The 26329-nt window shown below is 37.1% G+C and overlaps 1 protein-coding gene and 1 non-coding gene across 5 annotated transcripts in view; one reads left to right on the top strand and one right to left on the bottom strand.

The window, feature by feature from the left end:
- Positions 1-26329, top strand: part of CACNA2D1 (calcium voltage-gated channel auxiliary subunit alpha2delta 1) — a 514372-nt gene that overhangs the window by 59249 nt on the left and 428794 nt on the right. The window lies entirely within an intron of this gene.
- Positions 15568-15639, bottom strand: TRNAD-GUC (transfer RNA aspartic acid (anticodon GUC)). Its single transcript has one exon. It is a non-coding gene; the product is annotated as a tRNA-Asp (tRNA).

Raw genomic sequence — 26329 nt, forward strand, 5'->3', positions numbered from 1 at the left:
GGTGAGAAAATTTGAGATTTGAGACGAACCATGCTTTAATGACAAATAGAAACTTTCTGCTTCTTGGGTAATGTAATGGGAGACAATTATAATTAGAGAACAGAATGTAAATGTAATAAATGCTGACAATTTAAAAGTAATGCTATAGTGGAGGGAATCTGGGTTTTGAGTTGGGGGAGGCGGTGGAGAGGGATATGGCAAGGTAGTAATTTTTTCACTTTTCATACTTAGGGAGTAAGTAATATTGCCTAAAGCCTATGGATAGTCCAATAGATTCTATTTTTTAAAAAACGTATTTTATTGAGGTATAGTTGATTTACAATGTTATGTTAATTTCTGCTGTACAGCAAAGTGACTCAGTTATACATAAATATACATTCTTTTTCATATTCTTTTCTATTATGGTTTATCACAGGAAATTGAATATAGTCCCCTGGGCGGTACAATAGGACCTTGTTGTTTATCCATATCTATCTGTCTATCTGTCTATCTATGCATCTGCTAATCCCTAAATCCCATTCCATCCCTCCAATACCAATAATGAAATACCGATTAAGGTATTATTTGTTAAAATGAAAATAATGGAAAAGTTAAAAGTAAAATTATAAGTAGCAAAAGTTGGAAGAAGGGAGAGAAAAAGACAGATGGATATATGGGGGAAGAGAGGAAAGTCATACAGGAGAGTTAAGTTCCATATATTTCATAGAAGGAGTGAGTAAGACTCCTTACAGCTGAAGAATCAAGAAATGGAGGTGAAAACAGATTATTTCAAGTTCTGAACATGGCCAAAACAAGGGATATAAAGAGAAACTGAAAAATATAATTGTACTTCCATGGAATAAAACTGGGTATTCACTTTATAACTTTCCATACCATGTATTAATTTTATATTTTTAAAGAGGTAATGAGTGATTCAGTGGAGATATTAGGTCTGAAATTTTTGGCCATTTTCTGAGTAGTCAATAATATTTTAACATGTCTGAGGGCAGTACAGATACTTAACACACACATTTTCCTAAATGCGATTTTCAGAGAAATTCAGATAAATGTAAATAAATTACATAATCATGATTATTTTTGTAAAATCAGTTCATACAATTGTTATAAAGGTAAATAGGAAAGAGTATGTTTGTTAAAGTGCTTTGCTAATTTTAAATGGTAAAAAATGTTATGTGCTTCTATTATTTATCAAGGTTATCTTTGAAGTGTTTTTCTAGGGAGAAGTAAATATTTAATAACTTTATGAGAAAAAATGGTTTATGAGTTATGTTTCCATGGATTCTTTTGACCCATGCTCTGAAATTCATTATTCAGCAGACATGGGGCTGGACCAGCAAATGTGTAATTTTTTAAAAAAACTTTTATTTTATATTGTAGTGTAGTTGATTAACAATGTTGTGTTAGTTTCAGGTGTACAGCAAAGTGATTAAGTTATACATATACATGTATCTTTTCTGTTTCAAATTATTTTCTCATTTAGGTTAATACAGAGTACTGAGCAGAGTTTGCTGTGCTGTACAGTATGTCCTTGTTGATTATCTATTTTAAATATAGCAGTGTGTACATGTCAATCCCAAACTCCCTAACTAGCCCTCCCCCACCTTCCCATATGGTATTTGTCTTTCTCTGTCTGACTTACTTCATTTAGTATGATCATCTCCAGGTCCATCCATGTTGTTGCAAATGGTATTATTTAATTTTTAATGGCTGAGTAATATTCCATTGTATATATGTAACAAATGTGTAATTTTTAAAAACATCTAATTTATTATAATGCAAGTAGTTGCAGAAACAGATTTGAGAAACTCTGAATAAAAAGTAACTGGTACAGGTCACTAAAAAATAGTTCCACTTTCCCAGTCTCTTCCCGCACTCCCAATTTAAAAAAATACAGTTTCACAAGGAAAATACAAATTCTTAGTTTTGGTTTACAATCTATAGTATGGAGTGGAGAAGAACTGGCTTGGGTACAGCTCCTGAGTTTAACACACACACACACACACACCAGCAGCGGCAGTAGCCAGTTGACCATAAGCAAAACATACCATCCCTACTGAGACACAGAACTGTACCCTGGTCAGATGACAACTTGAATGTTGGCTTCAGGTCTCAGAATCAAAATTTTATTTAATAAGTTTATTGACAAATTAGATTATTTTCAAAGAGACTAGGATGTTAAAGTAGCAAGGAATCATATTCTAGGAAGAATACCAATTAATAATTTGTTATTTTTTTTAGGAAGCCCAGAGAGTTCATGACAGAAGTAGACATGTAAGGAAAGCATCAGAAATTTAGGCTAGTGAGTGAAAATCATAGGGAGGCAGAGAATGGTTCAACTTCAGGAAGTTCCTTTTATAAATTACAAAGTTTAAAACAAACTCTCAAGAAGCTGAGCTTGTCATAAATCATAATGTTTAATATAATTATAATAATTGCTATTTATTGAGCACTTGTATACGAAATATTCTTAAACCCTTTTAATCTGTCATTCTATTTAATCCTCACAACATCCCTAAGAGAAAGGTACTGGTAAATAGCTCTATCTTACAGGTGAGAAAATAAACATTCAAGAAGACTGCGTGTCCTGCCTAGGACCTCACAGGCTGCACACAACAGAGAATCAAATCTCAGCTCTTGTGAACATTGAACTCCCAAAGAAGAAGATAAAGTCGAAGTTTAACATATTCAGATTACATATGTTTGGAAGAGGGTCTGAGTTAGATAACATTAGGGGTTTTGTTTTCTTTTTTGAATGTCAACCACATGTCTTAATGGTTTTCTTTAATCTTACGTAGATCCAGATTGACATGACCTCTTAGTAGTTACAGTTGTTGTATTTAACAGTAGAGGGTAGGAAGGTCAATCTTGTTTCCCAACAAGTGGAGTTTGGATTTTATCACCTTGGGAGTTAGAAGAAAGTGTTTTGGTCTTACTCGATGGTATAACAATACAAAGAAGGGTCTAGAAATGCATGAATTCCTGCCAAACACTGCTCTCCTTTTTTGGAGTTTTCAGAGAAATTGTTTATACAGGCACGTAATTCTGGGAAAAAAGTACTATCGTAGGTGTTCACCAAGTGACTGATAGCCTCATCCTGTGTTTGGAGCTAATGGCTTAGCTGTAAATAATCTCTTGTGAATCTAATATTCGAGCCCAGTATGCTTGAGTGCTTGTGGAAACAGTGAGAGCTAAAGCAAGACAGAAAGAGAAAGTTAGGTCCACAAAGGGCACTTGTGCTTTTTTTTCCATCCAAATTCTTAGGACCAGGAAGAGAACGAGAACACGAATGATATAGTCTGAGGTCAGATAATCATGTGGCAGAGACCAAAAGGTGCAACAGAGAGAGATCTTTTCTCTTGAAGAATCCTTGCCCTTTAAGCCCTGGTAATCCCTGATCGTTAGTGTTCACTGGATAATCAGTGTTTCAAGTGTGAAGCAATACGATTATGAAATCCTTCTTTTGAATTGGGCAAGCTGAGACGGTGAGATCCCATCTAGGAAGATGGAGACAAATGTTTCAAGCAATGGAGAGAAAGCAAAAATATTCCTTCTGTTGGATTTTTCTGCTTTACATTCTTGACAATTTCCCCAAACTTCCTAAGAACCATACTAGCTATACGAACTCTGTAGATAAAATATGGACCAAGACAAGCGAACGTGAAGAGCTGAATCTGACAGATGGCCACAAGTGCATTGATCTAGTATAACAGTCCTGATCTGAATGGAAAGGAGAATCTAATACCTTCCAAAGCAACTCTGAAGCTTTTAATCAATAACTGGAATGTTAGATTTTGGCAAAAGAACAGATGTTAGAATTTTAAAGCTGACTATATGACCCCAATAAAAAAGAATCAGTTTTTATTAGGAATGGAGCCTGGCAGTTTTGCACAATAATCTAGACTTACCTTGACAAAATTTGAGTAATGGATTAGCTCTAGTGGGAATTAGGCAATTTTTTTGTGTGAAATGTGATGCACAAGAAGCTTCAATCAATAATACTTGCTTTGGCGAACAGTTTTTAAGTAGGCAAGCAGCGCGTATAATACTGTGTCATGTGTATATAATTATCTCAGCATGCCAAAGGTGGAAAACAATCTTCAAGTGGCAGAGAATTAATAACACCCCATTTCATTGTTCAGCATTTTCCTCCAAGTTGTGTTGGTTTTGTTTCTGTTTTCCTTCATTGCCTGAGATTTTCTTAAACGTATAAGCCTGACATTGCTCAATACAGCTTTCTTTCATCAACAGTGAGCTCAATGCTGTTTGAAAGCCAAATATTTTACTTATCAGTGTCTGAGAAGGCTAGTCACTAGGAAAAATTTAATCAGGCTAGATACTATATGGAACTTCCGTGAATATATAGATTTAAGAGTCTAACCCACATGAATTCTTCTAAATTAGATGCAGAGGATATATTTGGAAAAGAGGTGTGAAACTGTTCATTTCAGGTGAGAAGAGTTTAACCATTGCTAACACTACTGAATTAAGATACCTGCTGTTTTAGAATATCTATTGTTTACTAACTGTGACAAGAATATACGGTCCACAGTCAGAGATGATATTTTGCCTCTTAGTTCTTTCTCTTTGAAGAGAACATTAGCCTTGTAATAAGGAAGTCAAGCAAGGACAACATCTACTGGAAATCCTGAGTGCTTTGTTGGCATTGCCACGTTCCCAGCTGTTTTATGTTTATAATAACAATAGGGCGAACTGTAAGAGTGGTGCTATGTGCATTAAAGCTTGTTTCATTTCTAGTGTGTGATGACAGGTATTTATTGAGCTGTTCCAGACATATAGCAAGATGGAAAAATATCCATTAAAAGCTCCTAGTCATTTAAAAATATATTTTAAAGAATTCAAAACTAAATTTGGTAGTTTTGGGGATCCAACTACATTTCTTACCAACTTCCCAAGCTGGTGAATTGGACAAAACCAGTCATAGGTTTTTTTGTTTTGAGAAAAGAAACACAGATTTCCTGTATTTCATAAGAGGGTAGGGTGCCCAGTGCCCTGCAGATCTCCTTTGTGACACCTGTTTTCTGTACCCCCAGCTCTAGTTGACGCAGAAATGCGGTGACACGTGGCCTTGTTCCACTGAGGGGCAGCCAGTGTGTTTTCAGTCATTAAGCTTGCTCCTGGAGCCGAGAGAGCCCGAGGCAATCACCCGTAACTGATTTTCACCCAAGACTTTGCAGACATGCTGTGTGGGCTGTAGGCAATTAAGACAGTCTACAATGAAATCAGTCATATCTGGGGGGCATTGAGTATATTTACTAAGCACGGTGGTGCCACATACACACATGTGTGTTTCCTGCCCACAAAAATCTGCATCTTTGTGGAGGAGAAAGTACACACAAACAGCTTGTTAACTCTATAATAAAAAATAACAAATACAAAATTGTAAGAAGTGTTGAAAGCAGTAACTGATAAGTGAATGAATAAGGAAGTGGTGTAGATAACACGGGCTTCGGGAAGAGAGGAGGGAGGCGCCATGAGGCTGGGGCAATTGGGAATGATCTGTAGGGGAAGAGGCTTGAGCAGAGCCCACGCCTCCACACTCCTGGGAATTTATTTGGGCACTTAACAGCTCCAATAGGAGAGATTTTATGATGTGGCCAGGGAATCTCTCCGTCACTGAAAATGCCTAGGAACAATCCTGACAATGACATCTCTAGAATCTGAAATGCAAGCAGTCTTTGAAATAAGTCCTTTATATTCTCTGGTGGCTTGAAATATGACTTAGGGTGATGGGCAACTAGACGATGCTTTTTTGTAATTCTACAGACTCCTTTATGGGTGATGGGGTAGGGCAGATAGAATAGTGGCAGACCTTACTGTTCTGAGTGTGTGTGTGTGTGTGTGTGTGTGTGTGTGTGTGTGTGTGTGTGTGTGTGTTAGGAGCATTCAGTTTGAAAGTTGTGTTTCTACATCTTTTCTGCTCCTCGTTTTTATCTTCTGTATTTCTGACCCCAATCTTTCATTTGAGTTATCCCCGGAAATTCAGATCCAGTGTGATACTCATGGGAATAAATCTGTTATATTCCGTGAATTTAATGCCCTTAGCTTCTTGAGTATAAGAAAACTGGAATCTGTTTTCTAAATTCTAAAATCCAGCTACATCTTTAACCCGTTATGGAAATGCCTTATTTTCTCCTTTTTAGATGCTTTTGGTTAAGAGAGGTTTTCGTAGGGGTAAAGTGAAGCTACCTTGGTCAGCAGATACTATATACAATACATCTCTGAGACGGCTGTTAATCAAAAGGACAGGAAAACATAATTGTGTTAACTTTCTGGATTCTCTGCCTTGCATAATGATGTGAGAATTGCTTGGCATATTTCAGGACTTCTGAGCTCCCCCTGATGATGTCTGTCGGCTGATCTAATCAACAAACCCTGCAACTGTAGTAATTGTGTATCAGGTCCTTGTGATGAAACAAATGTTTCACAGTAAATTGCCAGAAGATTCAATTCTTCTGTATTCTGTGTGTATGTTTTTCTTGATTTGTTTTGGTTTTGCTTTTTTGGATGTTTTGTTTATTGTGCTCTGTTTTTTACTAATTTTTTTAAACAACTATCTTATGAAAAACATTGCTGTGTAAGAAATTTGTAGTAAGGTGTTGCTGAATCTGAATTCTGTTACCTTTCATTTAGCTTTATTTATTTTTCCATCTGTTTATTTGATCTTCTAGTCCTGACTGCAGCCACCATAAATTCTCATTTGCAGAGATGGATGTAACAATGACTAAAGCATGGATCAAAGCTTAGAAGGGGTGTCTGTGTTTGTCTGTGGTGTGTGTGTGTATGCATGTGAGATGTCTTGATCCATTTGTTTATTTCTCTGGGGAATTCTCAAGCAGTTAAGTCAACCTATTGCAAATAGAGCCCTCTCTGTACATTCTGATTTGATAGGAGAATGGGTAATTCCTGTTAATGACTAGTACATCTGTTCAATTATATTGTTTTGTATCGATGCTTAATTAGGTGTCAAGTTGGAAGAGAGGGAGAATGTGAAAGCATGATTCCCTTTTAAATGTCAGAAAGGCTTCCTAAATTACATGTCTTTTTAACGTACACAGAACACTTTGACAGGCATTGTGTTCTTCTGACCTTAAAACATTTATACTGTCTTGGAGAAGTGTAATGTTCCCTAGGAAGTGAGCTGTATGTATTGCAACTGGTTTGCCTTGAATGTCACTCATGTCCAGTTTCTTGTGGAGTGACCCGTGTCAACCTTCAGCTGGCAACAGAAGGAGAGCTTCCCATCGATAATACATTTTTCGGTTAAATAGCTTTCTTTTCTCTGGGAGGGTTTTCTTTAGAAAATATTGTTCCAAATAAAATTGAGGCTATATTGTTTAAAAGTATAACTTGCTTTTTATCTAGATGTATTTAGATATAAGCAAATGAAAGACCAATTGCATATTTTTTTTAAATGATATGATCACACTGAGTCTGTTTCTAGAATACAGATAGACTAATGCGTAGGCTTATTCAGTGAATAACAGCGAGTATTTATAAATATAACTCTTGAAAACAGAATGGGAAAAGATTTGTAGTAGAATGGAGAGTGACTAAGGAGCTAACTACATTATTGGGGAGTTATGAGTGCCACAGTATGGAAGCCTTTTAGCCGGCTTGTAGGTGTAATTTTCATTTTTTATTGATGTCCGTGGGTCAGTTGAGGTCAAAGATTATTACTCTTTACTGACAACTCATGCTGTGTCACAAGGCAATATGATGTGTTCTAATAAAAGTATGTATTATGTATGAGATCCTGTAACAATTAAAAAGGGGGAATTGACAGCACAGAAAATCAAGTTCTTAAAAAGGAATAGTTGAAGCTTGCTTGAGTAGAAGACTGATCTTGTTTAATCATCTAGTCTATCAGCATTTGGAGTGTTTCTTGTGGCTTTCCATAACAAAGGAGAAGGATGTTAATATGATATTCAAAAAATGAATAAAGCGTTGTTGATTGTAGTAACTTCAGTTAGAAGCCTCTTGTCAAAAGAAAAAGAGTTATGTGGGTTAAGGCAGTCTAGTAACAATCTGGCAATTTTCAAGTCTCTTCAGTTCTCTGTTTAATATTGTTCATATTAGTAATCCTTTTTTCTAACTATACCTTAAGATAGTAAAATATAAGAATATGTAAAGGAAACTGTAAGCCATCTCTAGATTCTAGACACAGTGGATAATATTTAATCATCCATTGTTGTAGGTTCTTTGCAAGTCCTCCCTTTCACGCATTTTATCAATATTTAATGTTTTGTAAATAGTGCTCAGGATTCTTCTTTGTAAACTACATTCTAAATTTGGATAAGATTATTTTCTTTCATGTTTTAGGTAAGATTAGAAAATAAAAATCTACTTTCCATTATATATTGCCATAGTTTTATACAGAATGAAATTTTACCTTACTGAATTTATTTCTGTTTTCTTTGTATGAGTTCTGTAAGTTATTGCTTAGAGAACTAATCCATGCATATCTTAAATGCAGTGAGGAATCTCACACTAATTTCCAGAGAACTGGACAAATATTTTGAGGAATGACTGTGCTAAAATTACCCAGTAAGTTTGGAAATGCTATAATGAGATTACATAATATCTTAATCTTTATAGTTTATTTTTGTGTTAATATTTATTTGCTAAAATTTTTATTTTTGACAGTATTGGAGTAGAAGTTATATATAAGTTAATGCTGTAACTGAGCATACTTTTTGTATTATATTGATGCAAAAATATGTATAATGATAATATATAAATCAAATAGCTGCAGTTTTTAAGCTTCTTACTAATTGGTTTAGCATATAAAACTGAAGATCAGTTAATTTCATTTTCTTTTTCTAATAATGGAATGTTTCTTAGACATAGAAAAAATACTGAGGGGGATTTTAATAAAAGCATGAAAATGACAAACAGTTGTATAACATTCTAGGCCTGTACTCTTGTAATGAAATTGCACAGTAAGCATCTCATAGAATTTCATTATAATGAAAGTTATTTTTTAATCTTCTCTAGAACAAGTGATTTTTTAGTGGGGCTCTGTGTAAAGGGCACAGTTATTTCAATGTTGTAACTTAGAGTTACAAGTACTGGATGCAGAGAAAGTTAGAGTCAGATTGACCAGTTAGCGGGCTACTGCAACAGTCCATACACTAGAGGGAAAAGTCCCTAAAAGCAGTGACAGTGAGAATGGAAAGGAGGAAGGGATGGCAAAGAGTTACTCATGTAATAGAATTAACATTAATTCACTAAACATTTAATGAGTTCCTACTGTGTGTCGAGTTCCTACTATAGTCATTTTGATTGTTGCCATGAAGATAAGAGTGAGCTTGGCAAACAAATAATTACTATGAAATTCAATACCATTGTGATATTGCAAGTAAATTGAATGATATCCGGAGAGATCTGCTGAGAGGTAAGCATTTGCATTTGGTCTTTAAAGGATGATTGGAAATTTTCTAGAAGGATTTCAAGGAATAGATGATTCCAGCAGAGAAAGTAGAATGTGAAGAGTTTGTACATTAGGATAAAGAAGAGTACGTGTTGTTGTCAGTAACATGCCACACTGAAATTATTTCAGATTTGTGAATTTTTATACAAAATGATGTTAAGATGAACTCATGTTATTCTGGAGTGAGAATGATATAAGGATCATTGTTTTTTTTTTTTTTTTTTTTTAATTTCATATATTTATTTATTTTTGGCTGTGCTGGGTCTTCTTTTCTGTGCGTGGGCTTTCTCTAGTTGCGGCGAGCGGGGGCCACTCTTCATCGCGGTGCGCGGGCCTCTCACTGCCGCGGCCTCTCTTGTTGCGGAGCACAAGCTCCAGACGCGCAGGCTCAGTAGTTGTGGCTCACGGGCCCAGCTGCTCCACAGCATGTGGGATCTTCCCGGACCGGGGCACGAACCCGTGTCCCCTGCATTGACAGGCAGACTCTCAACCACTGCGCCACCAGGGAAGCCCAAGGATCATTGTTACGTGCAGCAAAAGAAGAGAAAATATTGTTAGAATTTAGGATTGGAAATATAGGAGGTGCCAGTTTATGGAAGCTTCTCATAAAACATTAAAATGTAACTTACTGGGACGTACTTGGAAATTTGTGAACAGGGAGTGAAATGATACGTTCTAGTTATTCTGAGTAACAAATTCATAGGGCTTTAATTTGTTGTTGTTGTTATTGTTGAATAATAGAATGCCAATCCTTAAGCAGCTACCTAGGGAAATGAGGCTGGATTAAAGAATTTGTAGAATATGTAAAATAACACATTCCTTGGAATTAATAGTCTCTAACAGTTTAAAAGAAAATAAAGGGGTATGTTGATTTGTTTAAAGTCTAAAAATGCAGAAATAGAGATATTCTGTTTCCACTTTAATTTCAGATTCTGCTTTTGGCTGTGAATGAGATATCAGCTATGGTGTCATTACTTTCCCACTTCATAGAACTTAATAAGCTTTTAAAAGTAATTTTAGCCATCAGCAAAGCCAGACAATGTTAAATAGTAACCTCAGTGTATTTCTACACAATTTGTGTAGCTGCTTTTCTCTGAAGAATGTAAACATTTACCCTAGTATGTCAGTACTTCAACTTCATAGGGAAAGACCTTTAATAATCCCTTGGGTTGAAGTTTCTGCAGATGATGCGGAATCTTCCCATCATCAAAGCAGTCAAAGTCTAAGTAGCTGGGCAAATTGGCAGTGGTATGAAGTGCTGGATCAAAGCTGGTGGAGGTGGACAGTGCCCCAAAATTGTTAGCTCTGATTGCATTGCCATTGCTGATGCAGTGGCTTCATCCCTGTTGGATTGTCTAATTTTTGCTCTAGGGAAACAATGTTGCCTTTATTTTTCTCATTCCAAAATGACCTGACATAATTTTATAGACATTTTATATGAAAATTCAGACATTTGAAATGTAAATTTTTCCCCACATGACTTTAATAGAAAGTTTATGGTCTCTGTGTCAGCCCAGATTATGCTTACCTATTCTCCATTCCATTAATTAAGAAAAAAAGAGAAGTTACTGGATTTAAGACCATGCTTTCCCAGTTGAGCCTTGTTTACCATGCCTTGTGCGTAAATGTGGATATCCCATTTTGGCCATTCTCCTTGCTTTCCCCCAAAGAGTTGTTCATTTTTTAATTTAGTATTTTATTAATACTTTCTTGGGCAACTATTTTATCCCAGTGCAAAGCTAAGTGCTTTGGATTTCAGATGAGAACGACCTTCTCTTGTGTTGTTTACATTTTACTAGAAGAAAGAGGCTGAAAACAAGTAAGTAGATGAATATCATAATTGCAGAGTTGTGAGTGTCCTGAAGAAACAATAAGGGCCTGATGTGAAGGACAGGAGGCAGGACAAAGAGATGGATTTAGCTAGTGTGGGCAGGAATGTGTCTGTGAGGTGTTGACCTTTGCCCTGGGGTTTAAAGGAATGAGAAGACGTGGAAGGGAAATACGGTAGGCAGAAGAAAGAGTAGGCAAGAACATGCTATTCAGTGATGGTGTCAAATTCTGGAGTGGCAAGTTCAAGATCTACATCTCTGCTGTAGCAATGAGTGGTCTAGGAGAAGGGTTGGCTCAGGAGTTATTTGCCATTTGGGTTCATTTTCCCTTTTGAGGGTCTAAGTGCTAAAGATTCTCCAATTCATTAGCTGAAATGTTAGGGAGCAAAAACCCCCAGCCAGGGTTATAGAGAACAACCAAGACCACCTCCCCATAGTAGCTTGACTACCCAAATCTTACATCACCCACTATGTGCAGTAGAAAATAACATGTATGGTCATACAACTCAAAAAATATGATTTCAGCCCTTCTTTAAACCTTTCCTTATTAGCCACTTAGAACTCCTGAAGAGAATGTGAAAGATGGCGGCCTAAGGTGTAGAAGTAGCAGATGCTACAGCTCTTCAGTATTTAGTGCAATAAAGTTGTGTTTCATGGAAATGTTCAAATATAAGTATAGGTAAAATGTGGAGATGCACAAATATGAGCTACATTTCTCTGCAGGGAGCCAACCTAATGACTGCTGTAAACAGATCACCATTTATTGATGTGTCATTGATCTACACAGTAAAAATCAGTGTTATTCAAATCCATTGTCCACACTGAAAAGATGTGTACTTGAACTGTAAAGATAAGTGAACATTATTTTTCCTAACAATAAATTGAACATAAACAAAAAATTTCATACAAATAAACATAGTCTTAAAAGAGATTTGGTTTCACAATTCCATGTGAAATAGAGCAAAGCAATCATATGTTCCATTATAATTGGATTAAAGGCTGTATCATTTTAGTTTATAGGACTGTTAATTGTATATCTTAAAAGTTTCAATGATTATTTGAATGATAGTAAATAGTGCATTGTTTAAAGTTTTTGGTAATGAGTCAAAAATTTTCAGATGTGCAAAAGTAAATTTTCATCGTTTTAGGAGAAACTCCACATTATTTTTTAGAAATATGCATTTATTTTTAGTCTCCTTTCTTTTTCTATACTCTCCTCCTCACTCCTCCCAACTTCCATGTGTCCCTCTTCCTCGCTCCTTCTCTTGAGTTCTTCTCCTTTGGGGCCATTGAATCTCTTTCAGTTCCTTCTGCTTCATTTTTCTTCATTTAATCTTATATACTACCAGGCAGCTGTGTTATAAATTCAGGGAGAGTTGGTTAATCAGGAACATGTTATTTCCCCTGGGCTTCCCAGCTCTGTGCACTCCTGGATTTTTCTGATGAAGAGGAGAGATATTGTGATGGGCATAATGGAGTCTCTTCCATTAATTCTGTTGCCTGCCCATTCGTCCCGTAAACTTCCCCTTCTGTCAAATCAGAAGAGTGAACATAGAGAACAAGACCAGCTTGGCTGGAAATGAGAACACCTTTACCATAATCCTGAGAGAGGTGTTTGCTTTAGATGGAAAATATATACACTGTTCTTGAATTTATCCAAAGATATTTCCATGGCCTGTCTGAGAAATCCAGCAGGAAGAATCTGATAGAGACAGTCAAGAATAAGGTTCTAATTTGTGCCCTGGCATTAATATAAAGATAAGTATATTTACTTCTTAAACTTTAGTTGTCTAAAAGAAATAGGAAAACCAAATTAACTTCCCATTGTAGTGGCATTTTGCATGATGCACTTTGTGATCTCAGAGTAAAAAATTATATACAGAGTAGAGTTCTTTAAACAAACCTTCATGGCCGTCTCTCTCATGGCCTAGTTGGGGCTTTTAGCAGCTCCCTTTGTATCCACAGGTAGACAAGAACACAGGAATTCTATAGATAGGTCCTTAACCACGTTTTGAAATTGTTGGGCTACTCCTTTGATCCAAAATTATGTGCTGTTTTTGGCTTTTGCTCTATCCTTGTCTCTAGTTGCTCTTCTCTTCCTAGAGCTCTCTACTCTTCTTATCTAGCCTCTTCGAACTGTTATTTCTGTGGGCAACTTCTTTGGTTCTTGGTTCCAGCTTTCCTTTTGGACACTTGTGTTGGAATGTCTATATCCATAGTCCAAAGAACCTGGCTGAAACCAGACCCAGTCCACTTCTAAACCCCAAACCCAGGTTCTAGAACTTACCATTTGGCCAGAAAAAATACTAAACTTACATGGGATATTTATTAATCATTATCACCTGTTTTGCCCTTAGTTGCTGATTGTACCTCTTTTTTTTTTTTTTTTAATAGCAGGGAGAAGACATAAATTCTCACTTTGCCCTTTACATGCATATATTTTTATTCACCCTTTTCATTTTGTTTAAATCTTAGTGTAAGCACAGACAAAAATAGGGCAGTCAGATGGCCACAACTAAGTCAGCTGCATCCATTGTTTTCTGCTAGGCATTAGGAATTGGATGTCGGAGACACTTCTAATTTTTTCTGAAAGTTTTATAATTTTACTTGTAAATTCCACAGTGTTAATGATCATTAAAAAGCAATGTAGAAATGTTATAAAAGGTAGATCTTATTTTAGATAGTTGCCTGATAATTTATAAGATAAATATACCACAATTCCTTTTGCACCAGAAGAACTTTCTAACAGTTTTGCCTCCATGCAAAAAGATTGTTAGTAAGATAATGAACAGCTACCCCAGGAAGTATTCGGAGAATTGGCATGATAATTTTTTATGGGTAATGTATATGGAAAGCTTCCATTAAGTAGGAAAGTGGACTGCAAGCCTGAGGTATATGCAGTTTCTAGGACTAAAATAATGTTTATTACGTGCATTAATTGGATAAATAACTTCAGTTAAAGATTCATTTGCAAGGGGCTTCCCTGGTGGCGCAGTGGTTGAGAGTCCGTCTGCCGATGCAGGGGACACGGGTTCGTACCCCGGTCCGCGAAGAGCTGCGGAGCGGCTGGGCCCGTGAGCCGTGGCCGCTGAGCCTGTGCGTCTGGAGCCTATGCTCCGCAACGGGAGAGGCCACAACAGTGAGAGGCCCGTGTACCACAGAAAAAAAAAAAAAAAAAGATTCATTTGCAGGATGTTCAAAGGTGATGTAAATGCCTGTGAAGCTACTTTTTCCCTGCTGTGATCAAGAGATAGGAGAACATGTTGTGGAACTTGGAGGCAATACACCATGGATAGTTGAAAAGACAGTTCTCCAGATAGCAAGAGATGTAGCATTGGGCTTTTTCTTTTCCTATACTACAGTGACCTAGAACTGATAGCGTGAATTCTAATGGAGTGCCTGCCCTCAAATTCCTTTGTATTTTCTGAGTAGCCATAAGGGAGTCCATTCAGCCTCTCTTTTACAGAAGGAACATTTTGAGGGAAAATATACAGGATGTCAGGCCTGTGGGAGGCTGCTGAGTCACATATGATTCACAGATCTGGCTTCAGAAATCTTTAGATTTTCACATTACTAAACGGGGTGGTCCGTTTTAAAACTGCTTATTGAAATCCACATTGGGGTGTGCTCTAAATGGAGCATGAGGAACGTGACCGAATGACTATTAATGAAAAAAAAATTAGAAGCCTGCAACAGTTCATTCGGAATGTTGATGTTTAATTCATGTTGCTGGCTGCTTTGTGATTCCTTCCTGTTCTGTAAAGACGATGAGTTCTGTGGGCGTGCCATCTTACAGTTGGCCCCTCGAGCCGAAGTCCTGTCTTCTTTTCATCAGGGCTTGTGAAATGCTTCATACCTGTTTCTAAAATGACCGAATGAGATCAGTTTCTAAGCCTTTCCTTCTGACTGCAGAAGAATTATTTCAAATGTGGAAGATACAAATATCAGCACAAATGAGTCTGTGAAGAGATTGACCATTGTATTTTAAAATGCTTATTTCATATTTATAGAAATAGTTTAAATTCCAGTAATCATCTTGTCATTTGTTTCATGGTAAAGGAAAATAACCTAAGACTTTTGATTTTTAATTTTTTTGTTATGAATTGTGAATTATCTGATATTAAAGATTTATTTTAACTAGAAGAATAATGTTTTTAGTTTGTATTTAAAATGGACTTCTAAGTAACTATATGTACATGAATCATGCTTTACAGTGTATTTTTATTAAAAAAATTTTTTTTTGTTTTTTTAAATTTTGGCCGAGCCACGCAGCTAGCGGGATCTCAGTTCCCTGACCAGGGATCGAACCTGGGCCACGGCAGTGACAGCGCTGAATCCTAACCACTAGACCACCAGGGAACTCCCTACAGTGTTTTTTAAATTTACTAAATGCATGACATAGAAGCTTCAATTGGATTTAGCTAAAGTGCAAACTTTTTCTCCCTGATATTTTTTTCTGTTTAATTGCCTAGATTTCGGTCTATTTTTCCACATATAATGCATCAAAGGTCATGATTTTATAATGTTGTTATTTAAACATTAGCAATTATGACATAATTTAGAAAATTAATTCAAATAAAAGTTTGAAATTGTGACCAAAAAATTGAAAATGATTTCTTTTCCTGTAGTACTTCAACATTTATATAAACTTCTCACCAATGGCTGACAGTCTTTGCAAGGAGTTATTTGACAGTGCTAAAAATTGTAATATTTCCACCATTTGGTAAGCATAAACTCATTTTAAAACACAGTTATTGTTAAGTTCACTATGTTAATGGAGAAAAAACTATTTGATTAAAAACAGTGGTTTAGCTTTGTGTTTCTGTTGAGCAGATCAGGAAGGGGAGCTGGCTCTAATTCCTATCCAAGAAGCAATCTTTTGCTTGGATTACTTAGTGCGCTCAGACCATTGGAGGGGAGCACAAGGGCAGTGAACATGCTGCTCAGGCAGAGCGTCAAAGAGAACCACATGTCTGTGTGGACAAAAAGGTTGAAAGCAATTAAATTGTAATGTATTTTATATTTGAAAAGACCTTTCCTATTTTTCTAGAATCCTGTGGTTAATACTAAAAGGAATAAAAATGTTACAGAATGGGTACTTTTAAGATGTTCCTTTCTGACGGTCTTCAGAGAGAGTTACTGTTTTTCTAATTTGCGAGTTAACACGTTCGCATGGATGGCTTTTTGATCGATAAATAAACTCTGTCCTGGAATAGCTATCAGACAAACTATACTATGAGCTATCTTTAAAAGGAGCACCATACAAGTCGGTCTGGGCCCAGACTTTTATATTCTTGCATTTGTTTGTGTATTTGAACCTGCGTTATGAACACAAGGCCAACCGAAAGAGTCATATTTTCCATTCATAGTTGAAGGATTAAATGTTGCTTCCAGAATATTTTATATTTAAAAACACATCAGGGCTGACTCTACATCTGACCTGCTACTCTGTGTCAAATCTGTGTGCCGTGTTGTGTATAGTATGAAAGTCAGTGGCTGTGTACCTAATGCTGGGGATGCCATGATGTTATGTTAATGAAAGCAGCAAATTCATGGTTTTGTAAATACAGCAACTAGTGCTTGTTTATTTGATAATCTGGATGAAAACTTAATTTGAGGAAAAATTGTAGCATTAAATAATCATGTGCATATTTCTTTTAAGGAAGAAAACACCTGGATTTTCTCAGTTGCAGTATTTAAATCCTTATTTTCTAACTATAACTTTCCTCTTGCTGTGTAAAAATAAGACTTCGGTAATTGTCATTTTCTCTATTTACATCAGTGAAACAGACTTATAACCCAGGCCTATGAAAGTGTATAAAATAGAAAACACAAGACATTTGTAAGTTAGGATGAGAGGAGTGTTGGGGGTAATCTGGTGGTTTAATGATGAGAGCAAGCCATGTTTCAGATCATATTGATTAGCATTTATTAAGATGGTAGACTCTATTGGCTTCTAAGGGCAAATGCTCAGCTCTGCCACTTACTAATTCTGTGACCTTCGGCAAGTAATTTAACCTCTCTATGCCTCAGTTCCCTCAGTCTGTAAAGTGAGATTCATAATAGTATCTGCCTCATAGAATTTTTGTGAGAATTAGAGTTTTTTCACATAACATGTTTGGAACAGTTGTTGGCACATAGATGTGAGATAGATGCTATCTCTTGTTTATTGAGCATCTAATATATGTCCAGAAATGTGCTAGATATTCTCAGAATACTGAACTGGAAGCCGTGACCCATCCACTCAAGGAAAGCAAGTATTGTTAGGAAAAAATAATACTAACGTAAGACAGTATATCAACGTGTGTGATGTTTTGTAGGACAGGCTATATCTATTTTAGGAGCTTAGAAAAAAAATTTCTGAGCACTTGAGGACTTGCCCAGAAGAAGGAAGTGAAGTACAGACTTGAAAAATGATTTTCAAGCCCTGAAGAGACTTAAGAGAGGTCATTTCAGGCTAGTGGAAAACGTGATTAAATAACATGACAAAACTGACATGTTTGTGAAACACTTAAACTGGCCTGACTGCAGATACCAATCTATGTAGGGAAGTAGATGGGGCATTTAAGTCAGAATCCAAACATAATAAACATTGAGGATTTTGCAGTATTGGAAATATTATGGATGTACAATTAATAATTCAGAGAAGAAAGGAATGAGGAAAATTTGATCATGACATTAAGTAATATTTACATGCTTGAATTAGACAAAAATATGTTTTGTGAACTATCAGCAATGGCAGAGAAAAAATAAGGTAAACAATGAAAGAGAAGATCCTCAAGAAAATGAATGGAAGTTATGTAATGTGCAATTAGAAATTCAACCCATTTGGTTCATAGAAACACCAGCAGCAGATTGTGTGGCCATTTGGGACACCTCCCTTGGCACCAGGCTGGAGGGACAATGCTGCAGGTTGTAACTAACGGTGATGTGGACTTAAAAAACAAAGCTCTCCAGGCTTCCAGGGAGCAGATCCCTTGTATGAGAACCCTCCCCCAGTCTAGCTAATCCAGGGAACTACATTAACATCAGCCCTAAAGTGTATATTGCTCATTTGTTGTCTTGGAAGCTGGCAGCAAATTGCTGCAGCTGAGACAAAAAAAATTAACTAAATAAAGAAACAACGAAAATGCTGGGATAAAACAAAAATCAATCCGAGATGGTGGGAAAGGTAGATCTCATGAAGAATCTTTGGTCTTTGAGAATTATGACTATGTATATTTGTAAAGCAGATCAGATACACACACACACACACACACACACACACACACACACACGCGCGCGCGCGACAGAGAAAAGCAAACAGAAAATGAAGGCAGAGGAACACGAACAGCATAAGAATCCGATTTTTAGTGATAAAACCTTTTTTCTTCTTCTCTCGAGTACTTTACCTTTCCACCCTGATTAGCATGATCACATCCCTTTCTGCATTTCTTTCAGGACTGACTCTAGACACAAATGGAATACTAAAGCATTTCACAAGTCTAAACAGCTTTCTAAAAACAGCAGCAGTGTTATTGAAAATGGTTTAAATCGAGAATAATTTCAGGAGCTAACGTAACTGGCATGACAGCCATCTCACAAGCAGTTTTAGATTTATTGTAGATACCAAGTGTTCCTTTCACTCACACACACACACACACGCGCACACACACACAGTATTTTTCATGATAGAGTTACCCATGTTATAAGAAATGCATATTTAGCAAAATAGTGTGTCTAGGTTATCTAAATCTTTGGCTTACTTATGTTATTTTTTACCCAACTATAAGAACACTGTGGGTGGTTTATTATATAACAAAAAAGGGAGCAGTTTGGCATTGATGGGATATTTATAGCAAGTGGAACAGTTTTGAAATACATGGTCTTATTACTTCAAATTTATTAATAACTATTTATATATCAACACAATTGAAATGGTCAGTTTGTTAGATCTTGTGATATTTTTATTTTTTCCCAGGTCCACAGGGCAGAACTATGTCTCTGATTTCCTTGGGTTAAAAATAAAATTATTTCTTAAAAATAGTGGCATAGGCAGAGAATTGCTTTAGGACAAGGGCCCCAAAGGGTACAGGCTTCTCACTCTCCCTCTCCTCCTCTCATTCCCATACTATTCCAGCTCTTTTCCATTCCCATTTCTTTTCTGTGTATCTCCTATTATTAAAAAAAAATTGTTTTTAATTAATTTTTATTGGAGTATAGATGATTTACAATGTTATTTACTGCTGTACAGCAAAGTGAATCAGTTATACATATACGTATATCCACTCTTTTTTAGATTCTTTTCCCATATAGGTCATTACAGGGTATTGAGTAGAGTTCCTTGTGCTATACAGTAGGTTCTTATGTAGAAAACAAACTTATGGTTACCAAGGGGGAAAGGGGGAGTGGAATGGATAAATTGGGAGATTGGCATTGGCATATACACACTACTATATTCCTTTTTTGCTCTAGTCTCTATGATAATTGCTAGTGGGATAATTCAAGATGGATGTGGAAGGAACATGTCTGTTTTAATACTCTCTTCTTACTAATAGCAGGAAGTTCACACATTCTTTTTTTTTTTGCGGTACACGGGCCTCTCACTGTTGCGGCCTCTCCCGTTGAGGAGCACAGGCTCCGGACGCGCAGGCTCAGCGGCCATGGCTCACGGGCCCAGGCGTTCCGTGCCATGTGGGATCTTCCCGGACCGGGGCACGAACCCGCGTCCCCTCCATCGGCAGGCGGACGCTCAACCACTGCGCCACCAGGGAAGCCCCACACATTCTTTTTTACAGAGGACTTACTACATGAGATATAGGAAGGAAGGACAGTCTTTGTAGGACTTATTGTAATATTTCTTAGCTATCACTTTGGCTCCATTATGATAACCAGTAAAAAGGCAAATTCTCTCTGTAGCATTTAAAACAATTAAATAGATAACTATGCAGACTTGACATTTTGTACTCAACTGCTGCACTTTACAATAGATGAAACGGTGTAATTTGTGGTTTTCTCAATTTGATGTTCCTCAAATGCATGCAAAATGAAATGGATTACCATCGCTCTTTCTTTCTTCTTCTTCTTTTTAAAATAGTTTCCTGAACTATGCAATACTCTTTTGAAAGCCATCTTACAGGCAAATCTAACCTCAAAAGGAACAATATTGGGCTTCCCTGGTGGCGCAGTGGTTGAGAGTCCGCCTGCCGATGCAGGGGACACGGGTTCGTGCCCCGGTCCAGGAAGATCCCACATGCCGCGGAGCGGCTGGGCCTGTGAGCCATGGCCGCTGAGCCTGCGCGTCCGGAGCCTGTGCTCCATAACGGGAGAGGCCACAACAATGAGAGGCCCGCGTACCGCAGGAAAAAAAAAAAAGGAACAATATTAATTGCATGGCGAGTATTCTTCTCTCAAATTTAGTGAAAACTTGAGTATTTTATATTATTTGCCTTTAGAATTTGGGCTATTTCTGTACAGTAAAGTGAAGTAAAAGATATAAAAGATTATCTCAACTACTCAATAAAATATTTGCATTTGCCTCAATTGTTAGAGATCTCATATAGAATTCTCCAAAGTATACTGAGCCGGCAGACATCATCAAACAGTTGGCAACATATACTGCTATTTGACTCTGTACTGAGTTATTGTAGAGGTAGAGAAGGATTACAAGACTTCATTTTTTTCCTATGAAATTCAGTGTCCACTTGAGAGATTTAGAATTACAAGGTGTGTGTTATACAGATTTTAAAAAATTTCTTTAAAGTATTAAGTCACATTTAAAAGTTCTTCTACTTGTTGAAAAGTGGGTGCTGTTTATAGATGCATGGGTCCAGCAGTTCATTTTTTTCTGATGTGAATTTTGGAGGGAAGAGGAAATTTAGTAAGTAAATTATTTACTCTGCATGCATTAAGTAAAGATAATTGGGCGTTTTAAAAAACAATACTGCAATTACATTTTATTTCAATACATTATTCTATTTATTCAGTAAATATCTGTGTGCCTACTATATGCAAGGCACTGTAATATTGAGGATTCAGTGATGAATGAGAGTAAAAGTATATCCGTCTAATCATGAAAGTCTACAGAAAAATAAACACAAACCACAATTAAAGTGCTTTGGAATTTAGTGGCTAGAAGAGGACATTTTTAGTTTGGGAGCCTGTGAAGGTGACATTAGAGTAGTTTGGAGATTTATTCATAATGGAGGTGGAGGATTAATTTCAGGGAGAGGGGTTATAGAGCCAAAGCAGAATGTGGAAAAGGACAGTCGACACACATGGAGATGTGTGAGGTTGGTGGAAGTAAAATGGCTTAGAAAATTGGAAGCTACAAGGCTGGGCTGTTAAACTTCTCTCAACTTGAAGTTTTCTCATCTATGAAAAGTGAGCACTAGTTTTTCTGATGACTGAATGGGAGAGTGAATGTTAAATACCTTTGGCAAGAAGTTTGGCATGAAATAAGGTCTCAGTGCATTCAGCTCTCAGGTATGTATTGGGAAAAACACTGAGATACTATTATTTTACAAAGGATTGAAGGAGGGATATGATGAAGAAATTGATGGCATGGACCATCATGGATGACTGAGGAGATGGTTTGCCAACAAGAAGAAGGAACACAGAGGGTTAGTGCTATGGGCAGGGAAGATTTTTATAGATATTTTGAAAAAGAAAGCTGGAAAATCAAAAGAGAGTGATCTAGAAAACTGTAGTTAAGGCAGAAATGGAGCTCAAATGTAGGAATTATGTATGTACAGGTGGCAATTGCAGTCATGAGATATTGACGTTTTGGGATTATAGGAGCTTAGAGAAACACAGGGTTTCAAAAGGCAGTGGAAAATTGGGAGACGGGGAGAGCAGAGAGATAGGAAGTAGCTTTGTTGCATGCGTTGCATACCCAGTCTCTGGAGCTTCTCATCATTCTTCTCTATGAATACCATGCATTCTCACTCTCCTGACTATATCATGCTCAAGTCCTAACCTGCTAATCCTCTGTTACCACTTGACACATGAAGTCAGGGAGTTACATTTCTAACAAGCAGAGTAAGTATGTTCCTGACATCACAAGTTGGAAAATCCGAGCATATTCTCATGGAAACAGTGTACCTGTTAGTCCAGTTCTGTTGTATCTATATAACCCGATATACATTGATTCAACTTTTTTTGAGCTGCTCAGATATTGTAATATATATTTATTTCCAAGAGAAAGATTTTCAAACAAACTGTAAACTTTCTGAGAGCAATCCATTTTATTTCAGTGATTTTTAGAATTTTTTCTTTTAGAAATTATATTTTTATTCAAGTGATTTAAATGTGGGATATGTGTTCAGGCCACTTTCTTCATTTAATCTTCCAGAATATTCTTTTATGAGATTATTAGCCTACAAACCCCCAAAATGATGAGAAATTTGAAATTTGGCAATACAGTATTTTCACATTTTCCTAGAAATATTGTAATAGCATTTTTGGTTCCATAAGAAAAATGTTTAGAAAATAAGTGTTGTGTATAAATATAATACTGTAACATTTTAATGAATATTTTTGGTAGTCTTTGTTATTTAGAATTAGTAGAGATCTTAAAGTTTTCAGGCCCTTTCCTTGTCCATCTTTCCCACCTGCTGGTATCTGCCCCATATTCATCTGAATGCCTTTTTTCTCCCATCTCACCCTCTTTAGCCTAGTACTGGTGGAGAAATTCACACAGTCATGCTGATTAGTACTGATGAAAACTGGTGACCCCCAGTATAGGGCTTGTCCTTAAATACTCTCCAGTCATTGTTCTTTTGAAACGTCCAACATTTCTTTTCAACTACCCTACCTTAATACCTCCTGCCTATCTCTGAACCGATGACTCTGTCTACTTTATTACAAAAAAGAAAAAAAATAGAGACGAATAAGTAGAACTGTCTCCAGTTTTTGATCGAGTTGTTGTAGCTATTTTCATTTACTTAAAACCGTTTACGTTTTCCCTTCGATCTCCCTGGAAGAAGTAACCTACTTTCCAGCCATGGATTAGGATTCTCCTGTGTTCTGCTTATTTCTTCACTCATCCTTCACTCGATCATGTTTGGAATATAGAGGGTGAGCAAGAAAAAGCTGAAGGAATCTAGAGTCTTTTGAAGGCCCTTGCCCTGTCAGTAAGTTGCATGTTCTCTCCTGAGATTTCTCTGTGATGTCTCCTCTCCGTGCCTTTCTCCTTTTGCATGGAACCATGCCTATATCTCTCCGATTAAAAAGCAAAAAGGAGCACTCACTCCTTGTTCTCCCTTTTTTCCTAGGTTCCACACTTCTCTCACTGTCCTCACATAAGATAGATAAATTTCTCTCACCTTGTTTGATGACTCTCTCTGGATATTCTTACCTTCCCTGGCTTTTGTGATACCATTGTTCTTGGATTCCCTTCTTTCTTGCCACTACTCAGATTCCCGTCTCTTTTTTCAGTGTTATTTTCCAGAGTTCTAGCTGCTGTGTATTTTCTTTCTCCCTTTATAAACTCTCCTTTGGGAGTCATACACTGATTTACCTTTGTCCTTTGAAACTACCTGATCTTTAAATGCTATGGAAACTTCCGAGAGCTTCAAATCTATGTATATTCAATTGCCTACTGGGTTTCTATACGTGAATCTTTCAAAAACATCTCTACCTGAACCAATAAAAACGAACTCATCAATACCCCTCTAAATCGTTCTTCCTCTTATATTTTCTATAACAGAATGTCCTATCATTATTTAACTGAGGAACTCCATGAGTCATCTGCAAATCCTTTCTCCCATTCACTATTTAAATCTAGTAGTACGTGAAATCCTGTCATCCATCCTTCAGAGTTTTGTTGAGCTGGTTTCTTCTACTTGGTCTCCCTTTTGTTTCCCTCTCTACTCTCGCTACTGCTGAGCTAGTTTGAACCCTCATTTCTTCCATCTTATCTAGCCCCTCCCTCCTCACTCTTTGTTCTCCCTCTAAGCCACCATCCACTTGGCTATCAGAGAAATTATTTTATCATGTTCATATACCCTTAATCTTGTTACTTGCTAACTTCACATTTTCCATTATTTCTCCATTATTTTGAGGATACAATATAAATGCTTCAGAATGTTATTTAAGATCCTGGGTCTGGCCAACTATTTGCCAGAATTTCTTCCTGACCATTCCTGCCCCCATTCCATACATTTGATGAACAACCTTGGACTCTGGCCATACAGACTACTGTGGTTGCTGACAATGCCACTTTTTAAATTCCCCCTGCCTTTGTTGTTTCTTCCTTCCCTTCTCGATTTTCTTAAATTCCACTTGTCCTTCAAATCTCACTTTAAGTAGCTACTAGTTGAAAGCCTCCTCTATCCACCTCCCCATACAACTATCTAATAAACTTTAAGTGACTCTTCTGATTCCTGAAGCATGTCCTAGAGATGGGATTCAGGATGGGCTAAATATGGTTACATAGCCTATTGAATATTTTAAGCTGAAGGCGTTGGGGAAGTGGCATCTGCAGGAAGGACTTTGTGACCTTCCCCTCATGTGAGCGTTGCTTCCCTTTACCTGGGAGAAAGGAGCATCCTTATCTCTGAAGACATGGGGCAGAAAGAGAAATGTGAATGAATGGTCTCTGTTAAGTTTCCCCCAGTTTGCTATACTTAGCTCATATTCTATGTCCCATCATATCTTTCTCTTCTTCATCAAACCTAGCATAAAGACACTCAGGTTTAACCATTTTTTTGGGGGGGGGCAGGTCTTCATTTCCTTATGAAGCCTCCCATGTCATGTAAAACTTGAATCAATTTGTATGCATTTCACTTATTAGTCTGTCTTTTGTTACAGGTTCTCAGTCAAGAATTTAGAAAGGTAGAAGAAAAGATACTTTTTCCTCCCCTACACCACCTTATTCTTGTTCTCTTCTGCCTCTTTCCTGTCAGACCCAGTTTTAAGCCTAACCAAACTGTAACGCATATATCTTTCGTTTCTGCCCTGCCAGCTTTTAGTATCTTCTCCAGCAGATACTAGTTCTTGTTGAGTGGGCTGACAAAGAAGAAACAACAAATTCTTCCTCATGGAGTGCTGTGTTCATTTCTTATTATCTGAAAAGACTATATATCGTCTGTAACTTTCTCCAAAATATTATAGTGCCTTCTGGAGACATTTAATAAAATAGTGCTTAGTGATTATGCATATGTGGTTGACAATTTACCTAGAAAGAGAAAGACTGATAGAGAATTTGCCCATATGAATATTTTCCCTTATGTAATTTTTCACTTTCATGATCAGTGAGATCTTCGCTTATTTCCTAGCCATCATAATCTTCTAATTCCAGGTTTGAAAGGCAGAGTGCTTATGTATTTTAGGAAAACCAGGTAATACCTCATGTCTATAAAAAATAATCTTTGTTCCTATACTATGTGGGTTTTTTTTGTTTTGTTTTGTTTTTGTGGTACGTGGGCCTATCACTGAGACCAGTCTTCTCTGTCCCACTGACAAGCTGTTAAGAACATAGTATAGGGGGCTTCCCTGGTGGCGCAGTGGTTGAGAGTCCGCCTGCCGATGCAGGGGACACGGGTTTGTGTCCCGGTCCGGGAAGATCCCACATGCCGCTGAGTGGCTGGGCCCGTGAGCCATGGCCGCTGGGCCTGCGCGTCCGGAGCCTGTGCTCCGCAACAGGAGAGGCCACAACAGTGAGAGGCCCGCGTACCGCATAGAGCCAGCGCTGTGGTGGGGAAACCGGCTTCAGTCCTTGAATTACAGCTTGCTCTCTTACGACAGAAGAGTTACCTGTTAAAAAAATTTTTTTTATTGAAGTATAGTTGATTTACAATGTTGTGTTAATTTCTGCCGTACAGTGAGGTGACTCAGTTATATATATCCTTTTTCATATTCTTTTACATTATGGTTTATCACAGGACACTGAATATAGTTCCCTGTGCTATACAGTAGGACCTCGCTGTCTATCCATCCTGTATAGTATAATAGTTTGCACCTGCTAATCCCAAACTTCCAATCCTTCTCTCCCTCCACCTCCACTCCCCCTTGGCAGCCACAAGTCTGTTCTCTATGCCTCTGAGTCTGTTTCTATATTGTAGATATG

This window comes from Orcinus orca, chromosome 9 (genome assembly GCF_937001465.1).
Source record: "Orcinus orca chromosome 9, mOrcOrc1.1, whole genome shotgun sequence".
Lineage (NCBI taxonomy): Eukaryota > Metazoa > Chordata > Mammalia > Artiodactyla > Delphinidae > Orcinus > Orcinus orca.